Source organism: Pistacia vera, unplaced genomic scaffold, assembly GCF_008641045.1.
Source record: "Pistacia vera cultivar Batoury unplaced genomic scaffold, PisVer_v2 Contig425, whole genome shotgun sequence".
NCBI classification, from domain to species: Eukaryota; Viridiplantae; Streptophyta; class Magnoliopsida; order Sapindales; family Anacardiaceae; genus Pistacia; species Pistacia vera.
In genome coordinates, this window is record NW_022196252.1 from 289,020 (window position 1) to 301,390 (window position 12,371).

The window sequence follows — 12,371 nt, forward strand, 5'->3', positions numbered from 1 at the left end:
AGCATTAACATGTTGTTCCTCACACTTCTCTTGTCTAAACATACCTCCTTTAGATAACATCATTTTATTTTTCCTCAGTCGTCTAGACACACTTTTTGGTATATCACATCTTGGAGCCTCCATATCTTCGTATCAGTCAATCTAATCATATTTCTTTGTTGTTCCGTACACTCCTCTTTCTCTTGTTGTATCACATGCCTTCAGAGATTCATATCAATCTAACTTTGTTTCTACCTTCTTTTTCTTTTTTGTTTTTTATGTAAGATTCAGACGGCTCTCCTCTGGCTAGAATATTAGACGAATCCTTAGTGTTGAAAACGTGCTGTAAATATTAGACTCTTGTGGTGAAGCTTTTCACCTATCCACACTCTGTGGGTGATATCTTAGCTTACTCTCTCATATACATTATTTAATCTGTAGTTGTTCCTTTAGTATAAATCTCATCTCTGCCAAGGTAAATATATGGAATAATTATGTTCTACATATATACTAGGTAGCGTATTCTTCTTTTACAAGAGTTATTCTTCTTAATAAAAAAGAAAAAAGAAAAAAAAGCAAGCCAATGTTCTCCCGTATAGTCTTTTTAAATTTGGATGTAAAGGAATAGCGCTGTTAAATCTCATATAAAATAATATAAGTAACTAAAATGTTTCCCAAAAAATTACTATTGTACGTATTTATTATTGTGTTCTCTTTGTCAACAAATAATGTTTCTACGTATACATAAATAGGATATTTGGTATGGTTTTTGGACGTGGACTCAAAGCAAATTCAACAAGTTGTAACGCCCCGCTTGAGGTACGTTGTTATTGTTTCCTCTTTTGCCCTTAATCGAGTTGGCTTTTGTTATTATTGTTTGTTTGAATGTTTGCCCTGAAAATTGGATGAAAACAGAAGAAGTTCAGTCTGCCGTGCTTCGCCGGGGCGAAGAAGAAGCTTCGCCGCGGCGAAGATGTGTTGAAACCAAGGGGAACTCCCTGGAAAGTTTCGCCGCGGCGACAGAGGTTTCTTCGCCGCGGCGACGGGCCGAATAAAAGGTTGATTGAGTTTTAGATATTTTCTTCCTTAAGGACAATTTGACCTTTCTACCCCTAATTAGCAGGAAAAGTGGGGAGTTAATTGTAAGGATATTTCATGGAGAATAGGTTGAGATAGGGGTGAGTTTGTAATGAATCAAAGGATATGGATGGAATTCCCAAAGTAGAACAAGGGCAAAATGGGAATGAGTGTGTTAATATTTCATTAAAAGGAATTAGAATCAAAGAAACCCCTCATTTCTTCTTCTCAAACGTGACTCTTCATTCTTCTCCTCTCAACTTCTCTTTTCTTTTGATCAAGGATTTTCAAGGGATTTTTGAAGGGATTTGGGGTAGAAAAGCAACCTAAGGCTTCCTAAGGTAAGGATTTCTTCTTAAGTTGTGTGATTTGGGAGTTTTAACCCATATTGAAGTTTGAGGGTTTTCATTCTTTTGGTTAAGATTAGAGGAGAAGTCAAGCTAAACAAGTGAAAGGAAGAGTTTGTGAAGTCTCTCCTTAACAAGGTAAGTAAAACCCAACCCAAGTTGAGATTTATGAATTTTCTTGATTAGGGTTTTGATAGAAATGATGTATGTATGTGATGTGCATGTAATATAGCATGTATGAAGGATTAAATAGAGATTTCTATGCTTTGTGATTGTTTATACCTTGCAAATTTGAGAAATGGGTTGTTGGTTTGGCAAGGTAGTTGAGATGAAATTTAAGGGGTATTATGGCTCCCCTTTTTGGAAGTGTTTTCTATGGCAGGTTTTGTGGCTTTGTGAAGGGGTTTTTCCCCATTTTGGATGGTTAAGAAAAGTTTTAGAATCATGGCTATGATAGAGTTTTATAGTGCACATGAGTTGTTTGATGAAATGCCTAATAGAGGTTTGAGTGTGAGAAATGAACCTTAATTCTTGCAACATTGCATGTTGGCATCTCATAAGTGCATTGGTGAAGATGAACCATCCATAGGCACTAGTTGTACATGGAAAAGTGACCTAAGAAAGTGTAAGGAAATGGTTTATGCAATTACCCTATGAGTAGAGAGCTTAGTGGGTAAAATTACTCTAAGAGTAGAGAGCATTGAAAAATGCTACAATAGAATGAATTAGAAGAGTAGTATAGTTGGGATGATGCTTTGTGATCATCACCCGACCGTTATGGGAATCGGATTGATGCTTGGTGATCATCATCCGAATAGCCCTTAGAGTGATGGGTCGATGCTTTGTGATCGTCACCCGATGAGTAGTAGAAATGGGTAGATGCTTTGTGACCGCTACCCGGTTAGTGATAGATAAGTAGGTTGATGCTTTGTGATCATCATCCGACATTTAGTAGAAACGGGTTGATGCTTTGTGACCATCACCCGATAGTGACTAGAGACGGGTAAATGCTTGGTGATCGTTACCCAAAATTCATGAGGAACGGGTAGGCGCTAGGTGATCTCCACCCGATAGTTAGAAAGAACCGAGTTGGTGCTTTGTGATCCTCACTCGGTAGTCACTAAGAACGGGTTGGTACTGTGTGAATTCCACCCGATAGCCATAGAGAGTGAGATGGTGCTGTGTGAACGCCATCCGGCCGTACCTCCGGTAAGATGAGGCCATGATGTTATTAGAAACAGAAATAGAATCAGAGATAGCATAAGGAAAGAATTAAGAGTTATTCATACGGGGACAGACAGATAGAGAGTTTTACTTACTGAGCATTATTTTGTGCTCACCCCGTTATTTTCCTTTGTGGATGCAGGTTCTAGGTGATGTTGCGGTCGGAGGGGCGTCGGCAAGCAATGAGGAATGGCTACACTGTTTCCCCGTTTTGTCTTTTAAAATACATTTTTTGTAAACAGTACTCTTTATGTATAAAAGACACATGAGTTGTAATGAAAAGAAAACTTTGGGCCCAACTTTTCTATTGTTATTATGCATGCATTGTACAGTTTTCAGTAGATGTTACACAAGTCCTAAGTTCGAGTCCACTTTTAGTTGCTAATAGAGATAGTCATTAGAGTTTTTGTCCAACTGGTAATTCTAGCTTTCTAGGATCTCGAGAGATTAGTTAAGGTGTACATAAATTGGTCTGGATACCCCCGTTCATCACCAAAAAAAAAAAAAAAAAAAAAGAAAGTTGATCTTGGGAGTTTCATTAAAAATTATAAGAGAATAAGAATAGTTTTCGAGTAAATCTCACTTACCCCTGAAAATGACACACAATAAATGGAAGATAATGGTAGTGTGAATGTGTGATTAGTTGAAGATAGTGCTAGTCCAGCTTCAACCTGTCTTCTTGTCTCGTCAATTTTCACCAGTCATACAATGTGTTCAGTTATCGATTGTGTATATAATAAATCTTCTTTTATCTCAAAAATATATGCTTACTATATCTCCTCCCATCTCTTCTAAATACAGTCATCTCTGAATGTATCCTTTTGGATTTCATTTTCGGTATTAAACTTTCATAAACAAGAACAAACAGTAGAGCGAGTTTAACCAGTGAAAAAAAAAAAAATAAATTTAAGAGTGTTCAAGACCCTTCACATATAAAATTATATAAGGATTGTCATTTTTATATTAAATGGAAAAATAGTTTTTTGGTGCTTTGAATTTTTCTTATTTATATTCTCGTTGTGTGATTAATTTACTTACCACTGAAAGATAGGAGAGAATGAAAACATTTTCTTATGAACTACTTGAGATAAGGTGTAACTTGCAACGAATCCATAGATTTTCTATAATCAAATACTTTGATGACTGAAGTAAATATATCTCCATCACAATCAAGCAAGAAAAGAGCTGAAATATTTTAATGGTGGGTGAGAAGACAAACTGAAATTGGACTAGCACTATATTCAATTAATGTGTGTCATTTTCATGGCTACTAAGATTTATTCCAAAATTCTTCTTCTTCTCTCATAATTTTCAATTCCTCTCGAACAGTGGCGGATCCAGAAATTTTTTTTAGGGTGGGCCAAAATAAAAACTAATTACATATTAATATTTTTGTTAGGATGGGCCAAAATCCAAAAATTATATATATTAATATTTAAAAAAAAAATTTGAGAGTGGGCCATGACCCACCCAAAAGTGGGCTGGATCCGCCCCTGCTTTTGAATACATGTCCAAAAATTAGACCACAGTACGTATGCGTAGAACCTTAAATGTTGATAGAGAGGACAAATCAGTAGATATTTTACATTAATTTTTCCGGGAATATATATATATATATATATAATAAAACCTCTCCATAGTCATAATGTTGGGATTAACTAATTTTATTACTATAAAGATGTTATAACTTAATGGAGGTGTAGTTACAAAATTACAGTTTTGATTTCTTATTTTATAATTCATGTTTACAGTATTAGGATTTTAATTCATATTTTAGTAATATTAGAATTTCAATACAGCGTTTCAATTGCCTACTTTTGAAACTGATAAAAGATCGTTTCTTAGAACCAGCAAAAGTAAGTGTCATTGATGGAACTGTAAATATAGTTGATGCATGGTCAATTGATGTGAAGCCATAGACAATTGTCAATGGTTTTAAGCGCTGCAAAATAAGGACCACTAATGTCAATGAATTGTAAGTTACAAATAAAGTGGCTGAGGAGAATAAAATAGTCACTATAAAATTGAGTGATTAGATTCGACAAATTCACTACACTGATCGAATAGATATTAATGTCTTTTTCGATTATCCAAATGAGCAACAAATCGTGTATATTTTAACCAAAGGAGAAATCATTGTTGCAATTAGACAAAAAGAGAAATGAAATAATCCTAAGGATAATAGTACGAAAATACAAAAAGTCTTGTGTTATGAAGCTCTAAACATGCTTGAGAAACTAAAAATATTTTGGCTTCAACAATAAGGTATCCATGCTAACGAGCTATTACGTACTCGTAAGGTAAAAGATGTGATAACAACTTTAAAACATAAATCATTGTCCTAAACAATTTTAAATAAATATTTTATTTCATTTTAAACCTTTAATTTTACATAATATATATATATATATATATATATATATTTGTAATATACAGATAATTATTACTATGTAGAGGCAGCTTTCCTTAAGGCGGGAATTAGAAAAATTATAACTTATTGCAATTTGAAGTTTATTCTTATTTATAACTATCCCAAATTGTGATTATAATTTTTTTACTATATAGAATTTATTCATATTTTGCCGTACTCAAAGTCCACAGTTTGCGTACACACCACCAATGTTCTGAAACTCGGATCGGACCGGGCGGTCGAACCGGTCCGATCGGGTTTTGCTTACATTTCTAGTTTGAAGAGAGTAAATAACCGGGATTTTCAGTCAAACCGTTTCAAACTGCGGTTGGACTGTCTTACTGTAGAAAACCGACTATCCAACCGGTATTAAAAAGATTTCCGGTCCACACCCAATCCGGTTTAATCACATGAAATAAAATTAAAAATTAAAAAGTAAAAACCATAGTCGCACAACACACAAAGTCAAATTGTCAAAGTGTCAAACCAAACCCCGAAAAGCCAAATTTTTTATTTTTTAATACATATTCAAATTTCAATTTGGGTTTGAGCTGTGAGCTACTGACCTACTGAGCCATCTGCCTCTTTTTTAGTTTTTCAGTTTTTCATCTTGGTTTGCTACTGCCATTCGCGATCTCCACTCTCCAGTCTAGTCCTCCTCCTCTTGTCCTCCATTCGCGATCTCAGAAGTCAAATCTCCTTCAAGCTTTCAGCTAAGCTTCAGCGATTCAGCCTCATGTTTTCACTCTTCAATCTTCAAGTCTTCGGTTTGCTCTACTCTGCTTCAGTGCTTCTTCCTTGCCGTGGCTGGTCTACTACCTGCAACGCTTCATTCTTCAACTTNATTTGGATGATCGAGGAAGACATTAATATCCATTCGATTAGTGTAGTGAAGTTGTCAAATCTAATCACTCAATTCTACAATGACTCTTCTATTCTCCTCATCCATTTCATTTGTAACTTGCAATTCATTGACATCGGGGGCCCTAATTTTGTAGTGCTTAAAACAATTGATAATTGTTTGTGGCTTCACATCAATTGACTATGTAGCAACTACATTTACAATTCCATCAAGGATACTTATCTTTTTTGGTTCCAATACACGATCTTCTATTCGTTTCAAAAGTAAGCGATTAAAGCGCTGCCGATAATAACCTTTGAAATTTCTAATAATGCCTGCATCACATGGCTGGATTTTGGAAGTGCTAGCTGGTGCTAGGAACAGAACGATTGTGTGATGTATTGGATGATGTTTATGAATTGTAAATAATAGAAGCAGGTTTATAAATAGGAAGTCCAGATGTCTCAATGTAATTGGTCATAGTGATTAGTTATTTAAGAGAAAGAAATTAGTTGTAAAAAAAGCAACAGAATCAATTGAATAAAACTTCTTCTTCCCGACTCTACTTTACTCTCTCTGAAACCTACATAGTTTGTAACATGGTATCAGAGCAACCAATCTTGGGTCAAAACCACCAAATTTCCACCATATTTTTTTAGAATCGAGACTGAATCAACTCGAATTTTTCGTCTTTACTCAATTGATTCCCAATTTTTCTTCTTCGTCACAATTTTTTTAGTAATGGAGTCAAACAACTCTGGGTCTTTTCCTGCTGCAATCATGGCCGCTGATTACAACAATACACTGTTCATACATCCTTCAGACATGCTGGGAAGTCAGATTGTAAGTCAAATTTTGACTGGAAGTGACAATTATAGTACGTGGAGTCGCACGATGAAGATCGCTTGCGAAGAACAAATTAGGGTTTATTGATGGAACTATTGAGCGTCCTACTAATCCTTTCCAAGCATAACAATGGGATCGTTGCAATGCTACGGTAATGTCATGGATCATGAACTCTATTTCTAAAGATCTAGTAGCTAGGGTCATCTATGGGACCAGTGCTATAATGGTTTGGCAAGATCTTCAAGAGACTTTTGACAAAATCAATGGTTCACGAATGTACTCAATTATGCAAGACATTGCCACAATGCAGCAAGGTTTGGCCTCAATTGCTGTTTACTATACAAAATTGAAGGTTCTTTGGGATGAATACTCATCTATTGTACCTACCCCGACTTGCACCTGTGCTTCCTCTACCATCTAAAAAGAACATGAGAAAACTCAAAAGGTTATGCAGTTTTTGATGGGATTGAATGAAGGATATGCTGCTGTTTGTAGTTCTATTCTTTTAATAAATCATTTGCCTTCGATGAATGTGGTATATGGGATGCTCATTCAGGACGAAAAACAGAGGGGAATTACCTATTCTACTCAAAGTTAGTCTGATGCTGCGGCTTTTCTTACTCAGAACACTATTACCCATTCATCTAATACAGGCAATAAAGATTTGCAATCTAAGAAGAAAATAATGCAATGTGACTTTTGCCATTTTAAGAAACACACAATTGATTTTTGTTGGAAGCTTCATGGCTATCTTGATAATCGTCAAAGGAATAGGAATAAGAAAAATAGCACTAATAAATTGCCGATAGCTCATAATACTGTATATACACCAGAGGAGCAATCTTCAATTTCACTTCAACCTTCTTAGCCTTCTGCAACTATTAGTAACCCAATCTTCTCTGCTACACAATATCAGGAAATTTTGAAGCTCTTGGGCAAAGATGGTTCTCCTATCATTGCAAATGTTGTGCAAGGTATTGATTCCTCCACCAATGTTGCAGGTACTTCTATTTCTCTTATGGCCTCTGCCTTGAGTAGTGCTTGGATCTTAGATACTGGAGCTAATGAACATATGACATGTGATTTCTATTGTTTGAATAATGTGCAACCATATGCTTCTTCCATAAATCGTGATGTTAGATTACCAAATGGTTTGTTTGCTTCAGTTACTCATATTGGTGATGTTTGTCTATCTCCAAATCTTATGTTACATACAGTCCTTTTTATACCACAATTTAAATACAATTTGTTATCCATCTCCAAGTTTTGTAAAGATAACAATGTCCATGTAATTTTTTTCCCAAAATTCTGTCTGTTTTAGGGAGTGGATCGACGATAACGATTGGTAAAGAGCACCATGGGTTGTACTATCTGATTCAACAACAAAATTCTAGTCTGTTTTCATCATTCAATAAAACCATTACTGCATAAAATTCTGTTTCCAGTATAATATGGCATCATAGACTAGGTCATGCTTCTGTTTCTAGGTTGAAATTGATTTCTTCTTTAAATGACCAGTTTATCAAAGATCCTATTTCACATTGTAAAACTTGCCCTTTGGCTAAGCAATGCAGACAAGCTTTTCCTACTCGTGTTTCTTCTACTAATGCCAATTTTGATTTAGTTCATATTGATATATGGGGTCTTTACAAACATTATACTTACAATGGTTTTAGATATTTTTTTAACTCTTATGGATGATTATTCTCGTGCCACATGGATTGATTTGATGACCATTAAATCTGATACATTTCATATCTTTAAAAACTTTGTCTTCATGATTAATAATCAATTTGTTGTTACCATCAAACGAATCAGGACAGACAATGGTGCTGAATTTTTTAGCACCGATTTTACAACTTTTCTCAATTCACATGGAATCATTCATGAAAGTTCTTGCCCTTATACCCCTCAGCAAAATGGCATTGTGGAGAGAAAGCATAGACACGTCCTTAATATAGCCAGAGCATTAAAATTTCAATCTCATATACCTGCCATTTTTTGGGGAGAATGTATCTTGGCCTCTACCTATATTCTCAACAGAATTCCTACCCCACTTCTCCAAAACAAATCACCCTTTGAAATATTATATCACAAACCTCCACATATTTCACACCTTTAAGTATTTGGTTGTCCATGTTATGCAAGCTTTTTACCCAAATTAGACAAATTTTCTCCAAGAGTTGTTCCATGTATTTTCATAGGATACCCTCCATTCCAAAAGGGTTATAAGGTGTTTGATCTTCATTCTAAAAAGGCTTTCGTTAGTAGAGATGTCACCTTTCATGAAAATATATTTCCATTTGCTGATCCTGCACTCATTTCTCATTCTTTAAAAATGTTTCCTGATAATGGTTGTTTATATAATGAATCAAATGTTTTTGGTGGTGACAATCCTATGGAGGCTATAAATCCAATTTCTATTTTAGACACTTCCACTAGGACCTCAACGACAGATCCTTCCAATGCTTCTTCATCATCTTCAGGTACTGATTCTTTACCTTATTCTAATTCTATTTCATGGCCTGATCCAAATTTGCTTCGCAGATCTATTAGAATATCTAAACCTCCCATTTGGCAAAAAGATTATATTTTTTCCTCTAAGTCAAAACATCTTATCTTTAATTTTCTTTCCTATACAAACCTATCTCATGGTTATCAATGTCTTCTTTCTGCCATCTCCAATATGTCTGAACCCACCACATTCAAAGAAGCCATTCAGGACCCAAACTGGAGGCAAGCTATGGCCACAGAAATTCAAGCTTTAAAATCAAATGGAACATGGGAATTAGTTCCTTTTCCACCTGGCAAGAAAGCAATTGGTTGTAAATGGGTCTATAAAGTTAAATTGAAAGCTGATGGCAACCTAGAAAGATACAAGGCTCGCTTAGTGGCCAAGGGATATACTCAACAGGAGGGTATTAACTACATAGAAAATTTTTCACTGGTGGCTAAAATGGTCACTGTTCGAACCATTTTAGCTTTAGCTATGATAAATGATTGGGGCATTTATCAAATGGATGTGTATAATGAATTTCTTCAAGGAGATTTAAATGAAGAAATATACATGCAGGTTCCTCTAGGCCTAACTAATCAATCTAAGCTGAAACATAAGGTTTGTAAGTTGTTGAAGTCTTTATATGGGTTGAAGCAAGCTTCTAGACAATGGCATTTTAAATTTACCACTGCCTTATTAGATAATGGGTTTGTCCAATAAAAAAACGATTATTCTTTGTTTACCAAAACCTCAGGAGATAGTATGGTCATTTTGTTGGTATATGTTGATGATATTTTGATTACAGGAAATAGTTTTGCTGCCCTTAAAGAGGTGAAGCAATATCTCAATGACAGGTTCAAGATTAAGGATTTGGGTCAGTTGCAATATTTTCTTGGGACGGAAATCAGTAGATCCAAACATGGTTTGGTCATGAATCAATGTAAATATGCTCTGGAAATTCTTTTAGAAACTGGTCAGATAGGGTCTTGACCTGCAGACACACCATATGAGCAACATCTCAAGCTAACTTCTCATGAACTTGACAAGCTTGTTGGCACCACTATAGCTGATCCACTTCTTGAGAATGCTTCCTCTTATCAAAGATTAGTAGGTAAGCTGATCTACCTATGCATGACTCGACCAAATCTTTCTTATTCTGTTCAGCATTTGAGTCAATATATGCATTCTCCGAAGAAATCTCATCTGGAAGCTACTTATAGAATGCTACGGTATCTCGAACAGATCCGTGGTACTGGTATTTTTTTCCCTTCTAAGAAGAAATATAAGCTCAAAGCTTATTGTGATGCTGACTGGGCTACTTGCCCTTCAACCAGAAGATCTTTAACTGGTTGTTGCATTAAATTTGGGGACTCCTTGATCTCTTGGAAAACCAAGAAACAATCTACTGTTTCTAGATCATCTTGTGAAGCTGAATATCGATCCATGGCCTCCACTTATTGTGAAATTACTTGGCTCTAAAATCTTCTTCTCGATTTGGGTATCAAACTTCCAGAACCCGCTTTTTTGTATTGTGACAACAAAGCTGCCCTACACATTGCTACTAATCCTGTATATCATGAACAGACTAAACATGTGGAGATCGATTGTCATTTGATCCGAGAGAAAATTGCTAGCAACTTGATTCGCATTGCTCACATCTCCACCACTGAGCAACCTGCTGATTTGTTAACTAAAGGGCTCTACAAGAAGCACCATCAACTTTTAATGGCCAAGCTTGGTATGCTTGATATTCATCAACCGTTACCAAGCTTGAGGGGGGATATTGGATGATGTTTATGAATTGTAAATAATAGAAGCATGATTATAAATAGGAAGTCCAGATGTCTCAATGTAATTGGTCATAGTGATTAGTTATTTAAGAGAAAGAAATTAGTTGTAAAAAAAGCAACATAATCAATTGAATAAAACTTCTTCTTCCTGACTCTACTTTACTCTCTCTGAAACCTACATAGTTTGTAACATGATGAAGTGGGGGGAGATTCTCCTTTTGCCATGAGCGGTACAATTATCCAATATAAGCAAGACATTTCTATCCAAATGGCTATCAAACCACTTAAGCCATTCCATAAAAAACAAAGATGTCATCCATGCATTTGAATTTGCTCGATACTTGCAATTGAGATTATCAAGGTTAACATTATTAAAGCATCTTGGATTAAGAAACTTACCGATGACCAAAAGCGGAAGTTTGTCAGAGCCATTGCCATTGCTATTGCAACAAATAGCAATTGTAATCCTCTCTTTGTTTTGCTTTTGGCTCTCCAAATACTTTGTTGCAAGAGAGTTATCGGCTTGCATTCGATAAAATAAGCCAATTTCATCCATATTATAAATGTCCTTCCAAGCCCATTTGTCTAATTCCTCTCTTAGTGATGGCAAACTAGCTTCAATTTTCTCCATATTAACTGAACCACTTTCCCCAAAATGACGAAAGGAATGAATTGCATGTCGTTGCTTGAACTTTTCCAACCATCCATTTGAAAATTCAAATGAGGTAGCTTCGGGATAGAGTTCCTTAGAAAAATATTTGCCTTCTCTTTTAACAATTCACCATTCATATTAACATGCTCTTGATGACATACAAACCATTCATAGAGGGCAGACTCCATTGCTGGATACTTTACCATCTTTGAACGTTTTGTGTTTGGGTTCAACAATCCTTCTTCTTGAAGGAGGTCAGTTGATCATTTGAGTGCCTTAGGTATTGCTGCTTGTGATACCTTAAGACCATGAATATCTTCTAACCACTTCACAAGATCTTTCTGTTTCCAACTAGGGTTTGATTCTTTCATTTTGCACAACTCAACATGAATACTTTCGGTCAATTGAGTTCGTGTATTAACTTTGGGTGGCATGATTGATTTGCTAGAGGAAGAAGAAAAGTATCACTTCAATTGGTGTTAGATTTTATTGAAAACTTGATTAAATAAGTTGAAACATAACAACCTTATTTATAGCAGACTAATCATAATTCTACTAGGATAAGTAAATAAGAAATCCTAATAGGCTAATACTACTAATAAAACAATGAATTGAAATCCTACTAATACTAAAACATGAATTGAAATCCTAGTACTACCAAAACATGAATTTTAAAATAGGAAATCAAGTAATATTAAAAGTAAATAG

At 35.3% G+C, this 12,371-nt stretch overlaps 1 pseudogene; it reads right to left on the minus strand.

Annotated features, from left to right (window-relative positions):
• Positions 1–11,186: 11,186 nt before the first annotated feature.
• Positions 11,187–12,034, minus strand: LOC116143068 (annotated as a pseudogene).
• Positions 12,035–12,371: the final 337 nt, after the last annotated feature.